Source organism: Heterodontus francisci, chromosome 3, assembly GCF_036365525.1.
Source record: "Heterodontus francisci isolate sHetFra1 chromosome 3, sHetFra1.hap1, whole genome shotgun sequence".
Classification (NCBI taxonomy): Eukaryota; Metazoa; Chordata; class Chondrichthyes; order Heterodontiformes; family Heterodontidae; genus Heterodontus; species Heterodontus francisci.
The window spans coordinates 58,557,186-58,574,706 of record NC_090373.1 but is presented as its reverse complement, the minus strand read 5'-3'; the positions used below and the strand labels follow the sequence as shown (position 1 = coordinate 58,574,706).

General features: G+C 43.9%; 1 long non-coding RNA gene across 1 annotated transcript in view; it reads left to right on the top strand.

Annotated features, from left to right (window-relative positions):
* The window catches only part of LOC137356736 (uncharacterized), a 64,158-nt gene extending 56,379 nt beyond the window's left edge, over positions 1-7,779 (top strand). Inside the window, exon 3 of the long non-coding RNA XR_010971099.1 lies at positions 6,628-7,779. This is a non-coding gene — a long non-coding RNA (uncharacterized lncRNA). The remainder of the gene's footprint in view (positions 1-6,627) is intronic.
* Positions 7,780-17,521: the final 9,742 nt, after the last annotated feature.

Here is a 17,521-nt window from a genome sequence, read left to right as displayed (position 1 = left end):
AAAACGGCTTCACCACTTTCTTCATGGAAACCAACATCAGAGTGATAAAACCACATGACTATGCTAAATTCCAGCATGTGTAAGTAAATGAACATGATTTATGTTAGACCATGACAAGTTATTTCACCTTGTCCAGAGCAGTAGAACCAGAAGACATGGTCTATGCTTGAAGGGGTCAAATTCAAAACTAATCTAAGTACTTCTATGAGCAAGTGATCAATCTATGGAATAAGCTCCTTAGGGAGATGGTGGAAAGCAGTAAGTATGGATAAATTCAAATGCAAATTAGATAGATTTCTTACAGAAAAAAAATAGGATACAGTACATGAGTAATTTGAGACATGACATGTGGTATATATGGCATGCTTGGGAGGGAAAAGATGTCTTTGAACCAATGGTTCCCAGAGCTCTCCACCATAGTGCCTCATGTCCGGGTCTGTTGTCGACCAATTGATAGAGATTGATTGCTATGACTAGCCAACAACCCTCTTATCTTTGAATTATGTGTCTATCAGCGTGGTATGAGGCTAGCTGGATCAACGTTGGTCTTTTTCTGTCTTGCAATTTCTATTTAGTTTTGTTCAAAGCTTGCTTTATAGAATAACCTTGACAGATCTAAGTGTTTTAGACAATAGTTCAGTTTGCAACTGCAACTAACAAGGTTGCTTTCTTGCAGTACTGATCTGCTTGTGAAGTAAGGCATAACTGGTTAGGATGAAATTCTTTGTTGCTAGCATACTTGGCCCCTCTACTTTGTATAGGGAGATGCCGAGTAGTCTCATCATGGCTGATTTTCTAAGGCTGGCAAATTTATTCCTCATTTACTGCCAAGTCCTCTCAATGTGGGACATCCTGTTGATATTTTGGGCCATCTTAATGCAATCCAAATGACTGTCCTGTGGGAAGCCATTCAGCAAGCTCCATGGGGCTGGCGCAATCCAGACTGGGAACTTACAGTGAATAAATAATGAGGCTAAACACAAAAGTTTATATGGGATCAGTCATTCCTAACTTGAGCAACTGCAAAGCTTGCAGCTTCAATGTTATAACTGTAAAATGTATCCTACGGTAATTTTCTTTCACTTTTATTATAAAAAGTACAGTGATAAATTATTATACGAATACTGCACTATCAGAATTTACTCTCAATTATTGTATATTTTCCAGTACTTTTGTAGCACATGTATTTCATCAGGCAACATTGCATATCAGCCCCCTTCTAGATCCCTAGTATTTTGGATAAGACATTAAACTGAGGTCCTACAGGAGCTCTTATGTACTGGTAAAAATTCTTTATGAACTAGCAATGCAAAAAAAAAATTAACTTAATTGACTGGTTGATCAGCACATTATTGTTTGTGGGTCTGGATGTTGCAGCTGCGTACAAAACACCAGTCACTGGACTTCAAAATTAATTACAGAAAGTGCTGGAAATACTCAGCAGGTCAGGCAGCATCTGTGGAGAGAGAGGAAGAGTTAACGTTTCAGGTCTGTGACCTTTGATCAGAACTGGCAAAGGTTAGAAAAGAATTAGGTTTTAAGCAAGTGAACGGGGTTTGGGGGTGGTGGTGGTTTGGTTGTGGTGGTGGGGAAGATCACAAAAGGGAATGTGTGGGATAGGGCAGAGGGCAGGGAAGTTTTTAAATAACAAAGCTGTCCTGGGACAAAGGCAAAGAGTGTGTTAATGCTTGTGGTGAAAGACAAAACATTAGTCCAGAGAGAGTGTTAATGGCAGAATAATGAGCAGCTCTATCCAAAAGCACATTATGAAAAACAGGCACATGGTTAAAAAATAAAATAAAGTAATTTTTAAAAAGAAATAAAAAATTAAATAAAGGCCAGTCGCACTCTGGAATTGTTGAACTCAACGATGAGTCCGTGAGACCAAATGTAGATTGGATGACTGCTTTGCGGAACACGTCCGTTCATTCAGAAAGCATGACCCGAGCTTCCGGTTGCTTGGCATTTCAACACACCATCCTGCTCTCATGCCCACATTTCTTTCCTTGGCCTGCTGCAGTGTTCCAGTAAACATCAACGCAAGCTTGAGGAGCAGCACCTCATCTTTCAACTAAGCACTCTACACCCTTGCGGTCGCAACATTGAGTTCAACAATTTCAGAGCATGACTGGCCTTTATTTAATTTTTTATTATTTCTTTTTTATTTATTTTATTTATTTTTTCTTATTTGACGTTTCTGTGGCAGTTTGATATAACTGAGTGACTTTCTAGGCCATTTCAGAGGGCAGTTAAGAGTCAACCACATTTCTATGAGTCTGGAGTCCCATGTAGGCCAGGCCTGGTAAGGATGGCAGATTTCCTTCCCCAAAGGACATTAGTGAACCAGATGGGTTTTTATGACAATCGGGTAGTTTCATGGTCACCATTACTGAAAGTAGCTTTTAATTCCAGATATATTAATTAAATGTAAATTCCCCCAACTGCTGTGGTTGGATCTGAGCTAATGTCATGTCACTGAAGCATTAGTTTGGTCCTCTGGAATACTAGTCCAGCAAAAGTACCACTCTGCTACCGTTCCCTCAAGTACATAATCAAAGAGTTTTTCAAAAATGTGATGAGGGTTTCTGCCTCTGCACCCTTTCAGGCAGTGAATTCCAAACCTCACCCCCCTCAGAGTGGAAATATTCCTCAACTCCCCTCTAATCCTTCCACCAATTCTTTTAAATCTATGCCTCTTGGTTATTGACCTCTCTTTTAACGGAAATAGGTCCTTTCTCTCCACTCTATCTAGACCCCTCATAATTGTACACACCTCAATCAAATCTCCCCTCAGCCTCCTCTGTTCCAAGAAAACAAACACACACTATCCAATCTTTCACCATAGCTAAAATTCTCCATTCCTGGCAGCATCCTCGTAAATCTCTTCTTCACCCTCTCTAGTGTGATCACATCTTTACTGTAATGCGGTGACCAGAACTGTATGCAGTACTCTATCTGCAGCCTAACTAGTGTTTTGTATAGTTCTAGCATAACCCCTCTGCTCTTGTAACTAGGCCTTAGCCAATAAAGGAAAATATCTCATATGCCTTCTTGATCACCTTATCTGTGAACATACACTCCAAGGTCCCTTGGTACCTCTACATTTTCAGAATTCTATCATTTATTATGTGTTCATTTGCCTTGTTTGTCCTCCCTAAATGCGATATCTCACACTTCTCTGGATTGAATTCCATTTGCCACCTTTCTGCCCACCTGCACATCTTCCTGCAGTCTACAGCTTTCTTTCTCACTATCAACCACACAACCAGTTTTCGTATCATCTGCCCCATATATTGAAGTCTAGATCATTGATCCATACCATGAACAGCAAGGGACCAAATACTGAGTCATGCAGAACCCCACTTGAAACAGCCTTCCAGTCAAAAAAGCACCTGTCAACTATAACCCTTTTCTTCCTGCTACTGAGTCGAGTTTGGATCCATCTTGCCACTCTCCCATGAGTTTCTAATTTACTGAACAGTCTGCTGCATGGGACCTTGTCACAAGCCTTGCTAAAATCCATGTAGACTACATCAAATGCACTACCCTCATTGACCTTCCTTGTTACCTCCTCAGAAAATTCAATCAAGTTAGTCAGACACAACCTTCCCTTAACAAATCCATGCTGACTTATTAATCCATGCCTTTCTAAATGATGATTTATACCGTCTCTTAGAATTTTTTCTGAAAAGTTGCCCACCACGGAAGTTAACCTGACTGGCCTATAATTACTCAGTCAATCCCGGCTTTTTAAACAACGGTGCAATGTTAGCAGTCCTCTAGTACCACACCTGTAACCAAAAGCGATTGAAAAATGATGGTCAGAGCCTCTGCTATTTCTTCCTTTGCTTCCGTCAGCAGCCTGGGATACGTTTCATCTGGGCCTGGTGATCTATTTTCAAGGATGCTAGATACCTTAATATTTCCTCCCTCACTATGCTTATCGCTTCCAATATTTCACACTCCTCCTCCACATAATGACTGATTCATTCCTCTCTTTTGTGAAAACTGATATAAAGTATTCATTAAGATCCATGCCAACATCTTGCGCTTCTACACACAAAAGTTAGCTTTTGGTGTCTAATTGGTCACTCTGCCCACTCGACCCTGCAAAGTCCTACTCACTAACATCTGGAGACTTGTGCCAAAATTGGGAGAGCTATCCCACAGACTTGTCAAGCAACAACCTGACATAGGCATACTCACCGAATCATCCAAGGCTCCTTTGACAGCGCCTTCCAGACCCACGACCTCTACGGCTTAGAAGGATAAGGTCAGCAGACACATGGGAACACCACCACCTGCACGTTTCCCTCTAAGTCACGCAGCATCCTAACCTGGGACAATATCGTTGTTCCTTTACTGCCGCTGGGTCAAAAACCTGGAACTCCCTCCCTAGCAGCACTGTGGATGCACCTTGTTACAAAAGTGCTGCTATTTTTAAAAATATTTTTTGAAGACTCATGCTTTAGAATTGTGGAGATGGATTCATTGGAGACTGAAGTGATTCCATAGATGCTGGACTTAAAGGGTCACTGGAAGGAAGTGACATGTCAAGATTTATGGTGCTCAAGAGTGGATTTGATTTTTTGAATACTGTTTTGAATCAGTTGCATTTGTAGCCTCCTAAAAGAAACACCCATCTCATCTTTTCTCCACCTCTCTGAGAAACCCTGCAAAAAAATCCAGTGTGTGATAACTGTAATGCCTGATGCTGCATTTCTCCTGAGAAGCTTTTGGAAGAGTTCCTCTCGACATCTTCTGAATGAACTGCTTCTGAAAAGATCCCAGTGACCCATTTATGTTTACTCGGACACCAGACTGTATGCCATCTGGAACATAACATATCTTATCCTTTTTCTCCAAAGAATTAACAAGTACTTTGGCCAAAGCATCTTTATTTTTCCTTTCACTGGTGTGTGTGTGTGTGCTATTTAGAAAGGAATAAGTCTTGTTTTATAATAAATTAATACTTTTGTTGTTTATGAAAGAAACCTGGTTGGTGGATTTTATTCTGAAACTAAAATAGATAAGAGTATATAATTGGCCGCATTGGTAACTGGGTACACATTTTAATATATGTTGTGACCTGTGGAGAAGTGGAACTAGAAAAAGACAGTACACTCCTTCTGCCTCAGTCATAACAATCTACACCACGTGGACTGCAGTAGATCAATAAGGTGACTCAGCACCACCTTCTCATGGGCAATTAGGGATGGGCAATAAATGCTGACCTTGCCAGCGATGCTCACATCCCATGAGCAAACTAAACAAAGGTAACCTACAGGGTTAAGGCCCAAGAGCTGGAAGGTGGGATTAGACTAGATAGCTCTTTTTTGGCTAGTGTGGACTTAATGGGCTGAATGACCTCCTTCTGTGCCTGGCGCCAGTGAAAAAGGCAAACCGCAGCCCTGCTGGGGGCTGTTGATGCCTTGCCAAGGAGAGCAGGCAGCTCATAAAAGGGCTAGGACAATAAAGATAGTGAAAAGTGGCCATGGACGCCAAGTGGAGTTACTGCGCTCATCCCAATGCTAGTCGACCCCTCAAATTTAATTTCAACACACATAGAAACAAAGTTTCTTTTGCCTCACAGCGGCCCCAACAGCTGTGCACTGACGTGCACCAGACTAGTCAGGGTTATCGATATCAGATTTTAAAATTTGCCTTCCCGCATGCCCTGGATCCTTAACAAGCTCCTGAACGAGCTTGATGGGCCGTTAACTGGTGGCCTGCGTGTTCCCTGTTCCTTGCCCTCCCCTCCATCACCACCCGCCACTGCCAGCACTTTGAAAATCCAAAACTGTCTCGGAGGTGTCGGAATCCAGAGATAATCTCCAGGACCATGATTTTCAAATAGTACCTGCAGCGGGTCGCGACCCTGCAGCCCTTTGAAAATCTGGCCCAGGGTTTCCCAACTTCTCAACTGCCAGCCCGCTAGTCTCCATGTTCATTAGACCATTTTCCACCACCTGCAACATAATGCCATCACCAAGCACATCTTTCCTGCTTTTTGGAAGGGCCTGTTTTATTGTTCATTCTTCCACCATCCTGATTTCCAGTTGCCCTTCTCCTGGTGATTTCTGGTGCAACCGAAGCAGATTAATTGACTTCTTGCCACATGCCCGTCCTCTGTCCCAAACATCCATTCCATTTGAAACAGTCATTTCCGGTAATTTTCTCTAGTCTTGTATACATTTCAGATTTCCAGATTTTTTCTTTTTTCTCCAGCTTCTACTGTCTTCACTGTTCATGGTGCAATCTTCTCCATACTGGGGAAACGAAGCTCAGATTGAGTGAACAAAGCAGCATTTCTAGTGCCCAGTATTTCTGAGACAGAAATTATGGGAAATGGGTCATATGGTGTATTCTCATCATTTTTATTGAATTTAAAGATGCCTGCCCCTATTGGGGAGGGCATATTTTATGTTTCCTGTCATTTTTAATGGAAAATTCCAGAGGTGATAGAGACAGGCAGAGTGACTCCTTGAGTGATCTGCCATTACGCTTAGAATTATATTGGCAGGCTGGCGTAACTCCAGCAGAAAATCCTAATCCTGTTGTATATTTGCAGCATTATCTGTTTTAAATTCAAATTTCTAACATTTGGAATTTTTATTTTATATTAAGCAAGAATGAAGAAGCGCACAAAGAGAAAAAAAAAGCAACTGAAGAATTGCCTATAAAACTGCAAGGAATCTTTTGCAGGCTGATTTACAGATGCATTTAACATTGCAAAATGGTCATCTCTCTCATTAAAATATTTATTTTAAGAGTGAGTTCCATGGAAGTATTCTGCTTTAAACTATATATCTTGAATTATGTCAAAGCTTCAACTGGGGCTGTTGCACAGAATATCTTTGCTGATGAATTCCACTGTTTAATTCCACGTGATGCTGACCTCATTGCTAAGAAATGCCTCCTGAACACAGAACCAATTTTTGAAATTGTTCTGATGGTTTTACATGCAATAATGAAAAATATATCACATTTTGTTTTGTTCAGATGTTATTTGTACATCATGTATTGTAGATACCTTTTGGTTACTGTAGTTGCACCAATTTATACAGTACATTTTATGCAGGTCATTCAAAACTCTGCTGCCTCACAACAAGGCTGGGATTTTATGACCCCTGCCATCCCCCAGGCGGGACCAGAGGCGGGGTGGGGGGGCACGGAGTATCGTGAAGGGTGGCGAGAGGTGAGGCAGGGTGGAGGGCCCGTCACCCAATGATCTTCCCGGGGGCGGGATAGGCCGACAACGGCCTTTCTGCCCAGACACCAATTGAAGTCCTTAAGTGGCCTATTAATGACCAATTAGAGGTCACTTCGCGCTGCTCCTGGGATCTTTCCAGCAAGGGGGGAGAACTCTGCTGTGCAGGGAGGGCACCTTGTAAAACGAGATGCCCTCCGCGCGGGCTTTGGGGTGGGGTGGGGGTTTCCCTCCTTTGTGGGCAATTTGTGGCCCATAGAGGACCCCCAATGAGAATAACTTTACCCCCCAGGACCCCCTTCCCCAGGCTGAACTTACCACCCCCTCCCCCCCTCGCCAGGGCCTTCTGGAATGGCCCCGGCAACTCCGCATCACCGACCTCTCTTGTGGGATTCCACTGCTGGGCCTGGGTCTGAGGCCTCTGCAGTACCGGCCAAGGCCATTGCTTCTGGTGGCGCTGCCAATACTGCTGAGCTCTCAGCTGACGATCTTGGAGGCAGGATCCCCATCCTTTTAAAGTTTTTAAAGGGGCGGGGGGTCCAGCCTCCTAAAATTTTGACACCAAAAGACTGGAGGATCGCTCTAGGGGTTGGGGGTGGGGGGGGTGGGTGAGTGTTATGTGGGGGGTGGCAGAGAAAAGGCAGAGGTGGGATTCCTCCTGCCTTTTCGGCCCAGAAATGGGAAGCCCGCCTCCAGCCCAAAATCCAGCCCCAAGTCTCGCTCATCCATGTCCCCTGTGTCACTGACTTACATTGGCTCCCAGATAAGCAACGCCTCAATTTTGAAATTCTCAGTCTTGTTTTCAAATCACTCCATGGCCTTACCCCTCCATATCTCTGTGATCTCCTCCAGTCTTACAGCCCCCCGAGATCTCTGCGCTCTGCCAATTCTTGAACACCCCCGATTTTAATCACTCCCCAATGGTGGCCATGCTTCAGCTGGAATTCCCTCCCCAAACCTCTCCGCCTCGCTACCTCTCTTTCCTCCTTTAAGACACTCCTTAAAAACTGCCTCTTTGACCAAGCTTTTGGTCATCTGCCCCAATAGCTGCCTATGTGGTTTAGTGTCAAATTTTGTTTGATAACTGTTGTAAAACACATTACTGTTGAAGTTGCTATATAAATGCAAGTTGTTGTAATTGGATTTGTAACTCTGATGCAAAAATGATGAATTGATGGTTGGGTGTACGTTTTGTCTAAACATGGTTTGAATATTTTCACTGCATATGTGCTATTTTCCTACAATAATTATAATTTTAAGTTGAAGTTTTAGTGTATGCAGAACAGCACCTATCACAATCTCATGACAACCAAATATACCATTACCATTAGGGGCGGCGCTGTGGTTAGCACCGCAGCCTCACAGCTCCAGCGACCCGGGTTCAATTCTGGGTACTGCCTGTGCAGAATTTGCAAGTTCTCCCTGTGACCCTGGTTCAATTCTGGGTACTGCCTGTGCAGAGTTTGCAAGTTCTCCCTGTGACCGCGTGGGTTTTCGCCGGGTGCTCCGGTTTCCTCCCACAGCCAAAGACTTGCAGGTTGATAGGTAAATTGGCCATTATAAATTGCCCCTAGTATAGGTAGGTGGTAGGGGAATTGTGGGGATGTGGTAGAGAATATGGGATTAATGTAGGATTAGTATAAATGGGTGGTTGATTGTCGGCACAGACTCGGTGGGCCGAAGGGCCTGTTTCAGTGCTGTATCTCTAAATAAAAATAAATAAATAAAAAAATGGCATATTTTTAAGGTCCTCCTGTAGCATTTCACTGGAAGGGCAAGTTTTGTTGCAGAAAGTGTAACTTGCACTCTGAAACTTATAGTAAATCCTTTACCCCCAATTTTTAAAAAAAGTTTTATTGTCATTCCTCTTAGGTTTAACATTGCACAACATTCCCTGGTATAATGGCCAGGCAGGTGATCTTTTCCCAGGCCTCTACATATGCCATTTTTGATAGGAGTCAAAAGTGACTCACATTTACATTGCCTCATCGCTTCCCAGGTGAGAAGTCCAGCCTTGGCTTGTTGTCACCTCTCAGTGGTGCTGCAGAGATGTTGCTAATATCAGATTCTTCCAGTGTACATACCTGGTTTCAAATAAATCTATCTGAATATTATACACAGTCTTGCTATTTTCTTTAATTAAGAAGCACGATGAAATGTTTAACTGCCACTTTCTGGATTATACGATAGTAAAAGACTCATATTTAAAGCACTGGTCAGTTTCGTGTCAGTTCATTTATCTATATTTGCTTAATTGTTCTAATAGTTGATGGCAATGTCAGCTTCAAATGGCATGCCAGACCATATTTCATCATTTAGGAGGTGGTGTTTGTTGACTGTCAATCCTGTCAGTGTTTATGGATCAATGGTAAAGACCACTTAGTAGACAAAAGGAAGTGCTTTTTTAAATGGCACAGAATTCTGGACAAGCACCGGTAGATTCATAGCTTGTTAATTTGCAAGTCCTAACAAATGCGAGGCTTTGGTCGATGATTGTTCCACTCACCCATTTGCTGATACAAATCATTTAACAGTTGCATTTCTTGAGTTGATGATAAGTGCACTGATCTACCAAATGTAGCTGATCATGAATAATTAGCCATAGTTTCAACATAGCTGTCTTTTTTTTCACTGAAAGCATTTGCCTTGAAGCCTTTCCAACCCTTGTAACCCAAATGACAGTTACGTCACGTTTAAAGAGGTCCTCCAGGGAATGTCAAGCTTATGAATAACAAACAACAGTAACAGCGATATATCTTCCTCTTCAGATGATTAATCATTCTGCTTTATTTCTACCCAGTCTCGCGATATGCTTTTATGGGCGTTATGATTTTTCTTCTGACATTTAGTTCTCAGAATACTGCAAAACATTACTGCCTACTTCTAAATTAGGTTTTATTTCCAGGATCTGATATGTGCTGTTCCCGCTCCCCTCTCCCACCCTCTAAAGTGAGGGGGAGTGGTGACCTCACATTGGATTCACTCCCTGAAAGATTCCCACCCTCCTGCAGCTCAAAGCACAACACAAAAATGTCCAAAGCAAGCTGATAGGCACCAGATGGAGAGCAGGATTATAAAAAGGTATCAAGAATAAAGATTGATCCTCATGGCCACTATACACAATAAAATGAGGGCTGACTCAAGATCATATATCAAACATACTGTAACCTGCCTATGAAGAATCATAGAATGGTACAGCATGGAAGGAGCTCATTCAGCCCATCATGCCTGTTTTGGCTCTTGGAAACAGCTATATGATTGGTCCCACTCCACTACTCTTTCCCTGTAGCCCTGCAAGGATGTCACAGAGCAGCTGCAGAACATTCTGAGGGCAGAGGGTGAACAGCCAGAGGTTATGGTCCCTGTCAGTACCAATGACATGGGTAAGAAGAGGGGTGAGGTCCTGCAGGAAAATTTTAGGGAGCTAGAAAATAAATGAATAATCTCCAGATTACCCTTGGTGCCACATGCTAGTAAGTGCAAAAATAGGAGGATAGAGCAGATGAATGCATGGCAGGAGAGATGGTGCAGGAGGGAGGGCTTTAGATTTCAGGGGCATTGGGATATTCTGGGGGAGGTGGGACCAGTACAAGCTGAATGGGTTACACCACCAGGGCCAGGACCAATATCCTCGTGGGAGGTTTGCTAGTGCTGCTGGGAAGGTTTACAATTGCTTGGGAGGGGATGAAAATCTGGGTCTCAGAGAGGAGAAATGCAAATCTGGAAATGGAAGGCTAAAATTAGAAAATGAAAGAAATCAGAGAAAGCAAAGGCTGGAAAACAGGCAACAAAGGAGTTTGACAGTGCTTAATGGTATACACTTCAATGCAAGGAGTCCAATGAATAAAGCAGATGAGCTGAGGCCACAGATAGACACTTGGAAGTATATCATAGCTACTACTGAAACATTGCTCAAAGGCCAAGAATGGCAGCTCAACTTTCCTCATTACAGGGCTTTCAGATGAGATAAAGAGGGAATAAAAATATAGGAAGGTTGCAATATTGGTTAAAGAAAGAATTACAGCTGTAAGGAGGGATGATGTGCGAGAAGGAGCATCAAATGAAGTCATATGGGTTGAACTGTAGAACAAAAAAGGGCAATTATACTGCTGGGGGTGAACTATAGATCCACAAACAATGAGAAGGAGATAGAGGAGTAAATATGTAGGCAAATTGCTGAGAACTGCAAAAACAATAGGGCAGTAATAGTAGGGGATGTCAACTACCCTAATATTAACTGAGATAAAATCAGTATAAAAGGTATAGAGGGCACAGAATTAAAATACATTTGAGTACTTTTTTTAGCCAGTACTTGGCAATCCCAAAAAGAGTTTTGGACTCAGTCCTAGAGAATGAAGCTGGGCAGATGGATGGTGCATCAATGGGAGAGCATTGTGGTGGTAGTGATCATAATTCAGTTAGATTTAGCATAGATATGGCAAAGGACAAAGATAGACCAGGAATAAAAATTATCATCACATGATGATGGGGAAAGGTCAATTTTACTAAGCTGAGATGTGATTTATCAAAAGTGGATTGGAAACAGCTATTTGAAGGTAAATCGGTGTCAGAACAGTGGGGCACATTCAAGAAGAGATTGAGGGTTCAGAACAAATATATTTCCACAAAGAAAAAGTGTAGGATTCCCAAATCTAGAACGCACGCCGCCATGATCGCGGTGGCCCACAATAATATGCCAGTCGGGCCACCCCCGCCAATCACGTGGTGGCTGCAGTCCAGGAGGTCCAAAGATCACAACTTACCTTAGAATCCCTGTCGGTACAGTCCAATACCTGCTAGACCTACTTACGGACGACTGAGCTCCTCTTCATAATTGTTTAACTGCAGAAAAGTCAAAAGATTGTGGCAGAGTTCAATCCTCCTAACAACAAACATGGGTAAAGTACTCATAATACTGCCATCATTTTCAGGTTTCTGCATATTCCCTTGGGTACAGTGTCACCAGTCACTCCCCAAGGAGACATTTTGTCCTTATAATCTGCAGTGCAACCCTTCCCACCTAGTATCTAATTAAATGATATGATCCAGATATCATAACAAAGAACCCTTCCTCTATACACTGGCTGCTGAAATATGACATGTGCCACCAAGCGAATTTTCCCAGAATGGAAGGCAGACTAAAATAGCACTTACTGAGCTGAGACATTTGTCCAGATTTTAACCCTACCAGGCTTGCTCAGGATCATAAGGTTAGCTGAAATAAAAACAGAAAATGCTGGAAATATTCAGCAATTCAGACAACATCTGTGCAGGGAGAAACAAAATTAAAATTTCAGGTCGATTGTCTTTCATCAGAACTGGCAAAAGTTAGAGGTTTAACAGTTTTTACACAAATGCTCAACCAGGGGAAGGATGGGGTGGGGTGGAGGGGAGCAAAGAACAAAGGGAGAAGTCTGTAATAGGGTGGAGGGCAAATGACAAAAGGGATGCTGGTGCAAGAAAAAAGTGGGTGATAATGGGACAAGTAAAGAAACAGAGGTCAGTTGCTCCTCTTAAAATTATTGTAAATTGGTTTGTCTGGTGGAAAGAGAAATAGAGTTATTGAATGGCTACTGAAAGGGAGGTTGGAATTTTACTTCAGCCAAAAAGTCGGGGGCGATCCCGCCTCCACTGGGCCTGGGGAGCCAGGCCGGGATTTTTCACTCCCCAGGCCCTTAATTGGCCTTGGCCAGGTCTTCCACCTCATTGAGGCAGGAATTCCCACCTAATGGAGCTACCGGCCACCAGAGGCAACAGGAAGGATGGCCCCGGAACTCAGGTAAGTTTTTAGGGCCTCATCGGGGACAATCAGCCAGGCCCCGGTGAGGCAAGGGCGGGCCATTTGGGGAGGGATGGGAGTGTTGTGCCTTGGGAATGGTTGGGGCTTCGTGGGAAGCCCTTAATAGGGCGCAGGGTGCCCGATCGGGGGCCCACCACTAGCCCACAAGAAGGCTGCCTGATTTCACCAGGCGGGGTTCTTGGGGCCCTTACTGTCCATCCGCCGAGGGTAAAATACTGGAGGGGGGACCGTAAAATTCTGACCGGAGTGTGCAGATGGGCAGAGCTTGTATTGATAGTGAGTCTGCTGAGATGGAGAAGAAACAACAGGCAAACAGAATGATAAAGGGTTGAATAAGAAGCAAATGTCTGGAATGTGAAGTGAGGAAGGACTACTGAGAGAAGTTGGTGGTTTTGCAAAGGCTGGTAAATGAAAGGAGATTGATGCTAGTAGTTGCTTTGATGGAGCAAGGAAGAGGTGAGTGTGTGTTTAGAATGACACATGGTGTAATGTGGCCTTTTGCTGAATGGTGAAGGAAGTAATAGAGAGAAGGGAATTGTACCAGTGTACACTATGTTTTATCTTCTCTGCTAAGCCATCAAGACAGCTAAGCCCCATAACACCTAAGGGTTATAAGCTTCTCCTCTCCCAACTTAAGCTATCACATGATTTTATAAATTATTATTCCTTCTCATTAATTTATATTTCTATTTATCAGGATGCCCTTTCATTCCAGAGGATCATAGTATCTTTTCATCCTCAGGTATAACAGAGTTCAACTCTAACTTGTGTGAGACCTGCCAGAATCCCAGTGCCAACAGCATACAATTCTTGTGTCTGATTTTATTTGAATAATGATTTACAATTCCAGGTGCACATTTTTTTTATTCATTCCTGGGATGTAGGTATCACTGGCCAGGCCTGCATTTATTGCCCATCCCTAATTGCCCTTGAGAAGGTGGTGGTGAGTGGGTAGGTACACCCAGAGTGCTGTTAGGAAGGGAGTTCCAGGATTTTGACCCAGTGACAGTGAAGGAACCACGACATAGTTCCAAGTCAGGATGGTGTGTGACTTGGAGGGGAACTTGCAGGTGGTGGTGTTCCCATGTATTCGCTGCCCTTGTCCTTCTAGTTGGTAGAGGTCGCGGGTTTGGAAGGTGCTGTCTAAGGAGCCTTGGTGCTTTGCTGCAGTGCATCTTGCAGATGGTACACACTGCTGCCACTGTGCGTCGGTGGTGAAGGGAGTGAATGTTTATAGATGGGGTGCCAATCAAGCGGGCTGCTTTGTCCTGGATGGTGTCGAGCTTCTTGAGTGTTGTTGGAGCTGCACCCATCCAGGCAAGTGGAGAGTCTTCCATCACACTCCTGACTTATGCCTTGTAGATGGTGGACAGGCTTTGGGGAGTCAGGAGGTGAGTTACTCGCCTCAGGATCCCTAGCCTCTGACCTGCTCTTGTAGCCACGGTATTTATATGGCTACTCCAGTTCAGTTTCTGGTCAATGGTAGCCCCTAGGATGTTGATAGTGGGGGATTTAGTGATGGTAATGCCGTTGAATGTCAAGGGGAGATGGTTAGATTCTCTCTTGTTGGAGATGGTCATTGCCTGGCGCGAATGTTACTTGCCACTTATCAGCCCAAGCCTGGATATTGTCCAGGTTTTGCTGCATTTCTACACAGACTGCTTCAGTATCTGAGGAGTCACGAATGGTGCTGAACATTGTGCAATAAACATTCCACTGGTTCCAGGGATGAAATCACTGGTAGGAGACAAAAATATTGCATGTAAGCCAAATTTAAAGGTATGGGGGAACATTTCAAGAGGTGGGGGTTACATACTCAGTTAACTATCTTAAATAAAGAATTTTTATTTTGAAATCACTTCAAGAGAAATAAGGGTGAGTCAATATCATCGAAACATTAACCAGTCTTTTCCTCCCTTAGGTGCTAATTGACCTGATGTGCATTTCAAACATTTTCTGTTCTTTAAACCTAGAAACTATTGTGCTAGGAATGAGTGTTGTTGAATACATTGCACTTACACGATATTCCTTTGTGAAGGAGGTGTTGATTCATTTAAAGTAAATGGTTTAAAACGTCATGTGTTAAGTAAGTGTTCATCCACTATCACCAAAGGCACTTTCTAACCAAATTGCTTTTTTGACCCTGTCAAAAAGCTTTATATTCATGTACTGAAAATAAATCAGTACACACTGTAATCCTTGAGTAAAGTATGTGAAATTGTGGTTTACAGGAACAGGCATGGAGTACTGAATTTTGTGCTTTTAGGTAGATTTAACTCTATCTCCAATGTGGGGTTTTGAATCTATTACACTCCAACAAATCATAAATGTTAATCGTCATGTTTTCCTGTCATTATTGCCTGCTTTATTATAAATGGTGTGGGCTTTCTCTCTGATTACCTCACAGTAACAAATATACCTCCACCTTCTTTGGCCTCCTTATTTCGAGAGACAATGGGTAAGCGCCTGGAGGTGGTCAGTGGTGTGTGGAGCAGCGCCTGGAGTGGCTATAAAGGCCAATTCTAGAGTGACAGGCTCTTCCACAGGTGCTGCAGAAAAATTTGTTTGTCGGGGCTGTTACACAGTTGGCTCTCCCCTTGTGCCTCTGTCTTTTTTCCTGCCAACTGCTAAGTCTCTTCGACTCGCTACACTTTAGCCCCGTCTTTATGGCTGCCCGCCAGCTCTGGCGAACGCTGGCAACTGACTCCCACGACTTGTGATCAATGTCGCAGGACTTCATGTCGCTTTTGCAGACGTCTTTAAAGCGGAAACATGGACGGCCGGTGAGTCTGATACCAGTGGCGAGCTCGCTGTACAATGTGTCTTTGGGGATCCTGCCATCTTCCATGCGGCTCACATGGCCAAGCCATCTCAAGCGCCGCTGACTCAGTAGTGTGTATAAGCTGGGGATGTTGGCCGCCTCGAGGACTTCTGTGTTGGAGATAAGGTCCTGCCACCTGATGCCAAGTATTCTCCGGAGGCAGCGAAGATGGAATGAATTGAGACGTCGCTCTTGGCTGACATACGTTGTCCAGGCCTCGCTGCCATAGAGTAAGGTACTGAGGACACAGGCTTGATACACTTGGACTTTTGTGTTCCGTGTCAGTGCGCCATTTTCCCACACTCTCTTGGCCAGTCTGGACATAGCAGTGGAAGCCTTACCCATGCGCTTGTTGATTTCTGCATCTAGAGACAGGTTACTGGTGATAGTTGAGCCTCGGTAGGTGAACTCTTGAACCTCTTCCAGAGCCTGGTCGCCAATATTGATGGATGGAGCATTTCTGACGTCCTGTCCCATGATGTTCGTTTTCTTGAGGCTGATGGTTAGGCCAAATTCGTTGCAGGCAGCCGCAAACCTGTCGATGAGACTCTGCAGGCACTCTTCAGTGTGAGATGTTAAAGCAGCATCGTCAGCAAAGAGGAGTTCCCTGATGAGGACTTTCCATACTTTGGACTTCGCTCTTAGACGGGCAAGGTTGAACAACCTGCCCCCTGATCTTGTGTGGAGGAAAATTCCTTCTTCAGAGGACTTGAACGCATGTGAAAGCAGCAGGGAGAAGAAAATCCCAAAAAGTGTGGGTGCGAGAACACAGCCCTGTTTCACGCCACTCAGGATAGGAAAGGGCTCTGATGAGGAGCCACCATGTTGAATTGTGCCTTTCATATTGTCATGGAATGAGGTGATGATACTTAGTATCTTTGGTGGACATCCAATCTTTTCTAGTAGTCTGAAGAGACCACGTCTGCTGACGAGGTCAAAGGCTTTGGTGAGATCAATGAAAGCAATGTAGAGGGGCATCTGATGTTCGCGGCATTTCTCCTGTATCTGACGAAGGGAGAACAGCATGTCAACGGTCGATCTCTCTGCACGAAAGCCACACTGTGCCTCAGGGTAGACGCGCTTGGCCAGCTTCTGGATCCTGTTTAGAGCGACTCGAGGAAAGACTTTCCCCACTATGCTGAGCAGGGAGATTCCATGGTAGTTGTTGCAGTCACCGCGGCCACCTTTGTTTTTGTGGAGGGTGATGATATTGGCATCGCGCATGTCCTGAGGTACTGCTCCCTCGTCCCAGCACAGGCATAGCAGTTCATGTAGTGCTGAGAGTATAGCAGGCTTGGCACTCTTGATTATTTCAGGGGTAATGCCGTCCTTCCCAGCTGATGTTTCCGGTGTCTGAGGCCAGCTGAATATGACTGCATAGGTGTTGCCAGTAGTCATTTGCGCAGTGCCTGGCTGTTCTTTGTGCAGTGCTTCTGGCTGCTTTAAGTGCTACGGATACCTCCACCATGAGTACATAAACAAACTAAAAACAGTGTTCAGCGTTATAGAGCATCACTCGGTACCACAACTCACCTGCAACAACATCTTGCATTTATACAGCACCTTTAACATAATAAGACATCCCAAGGTGCTTCACTGAAGTGTTATCACCAAGCCACATAAGGAGATATTAGGACAGAATTTGGTCACAGAGGTAGGTTTTAAGAAGTGTTTTAAAGGAGGAGAGAGA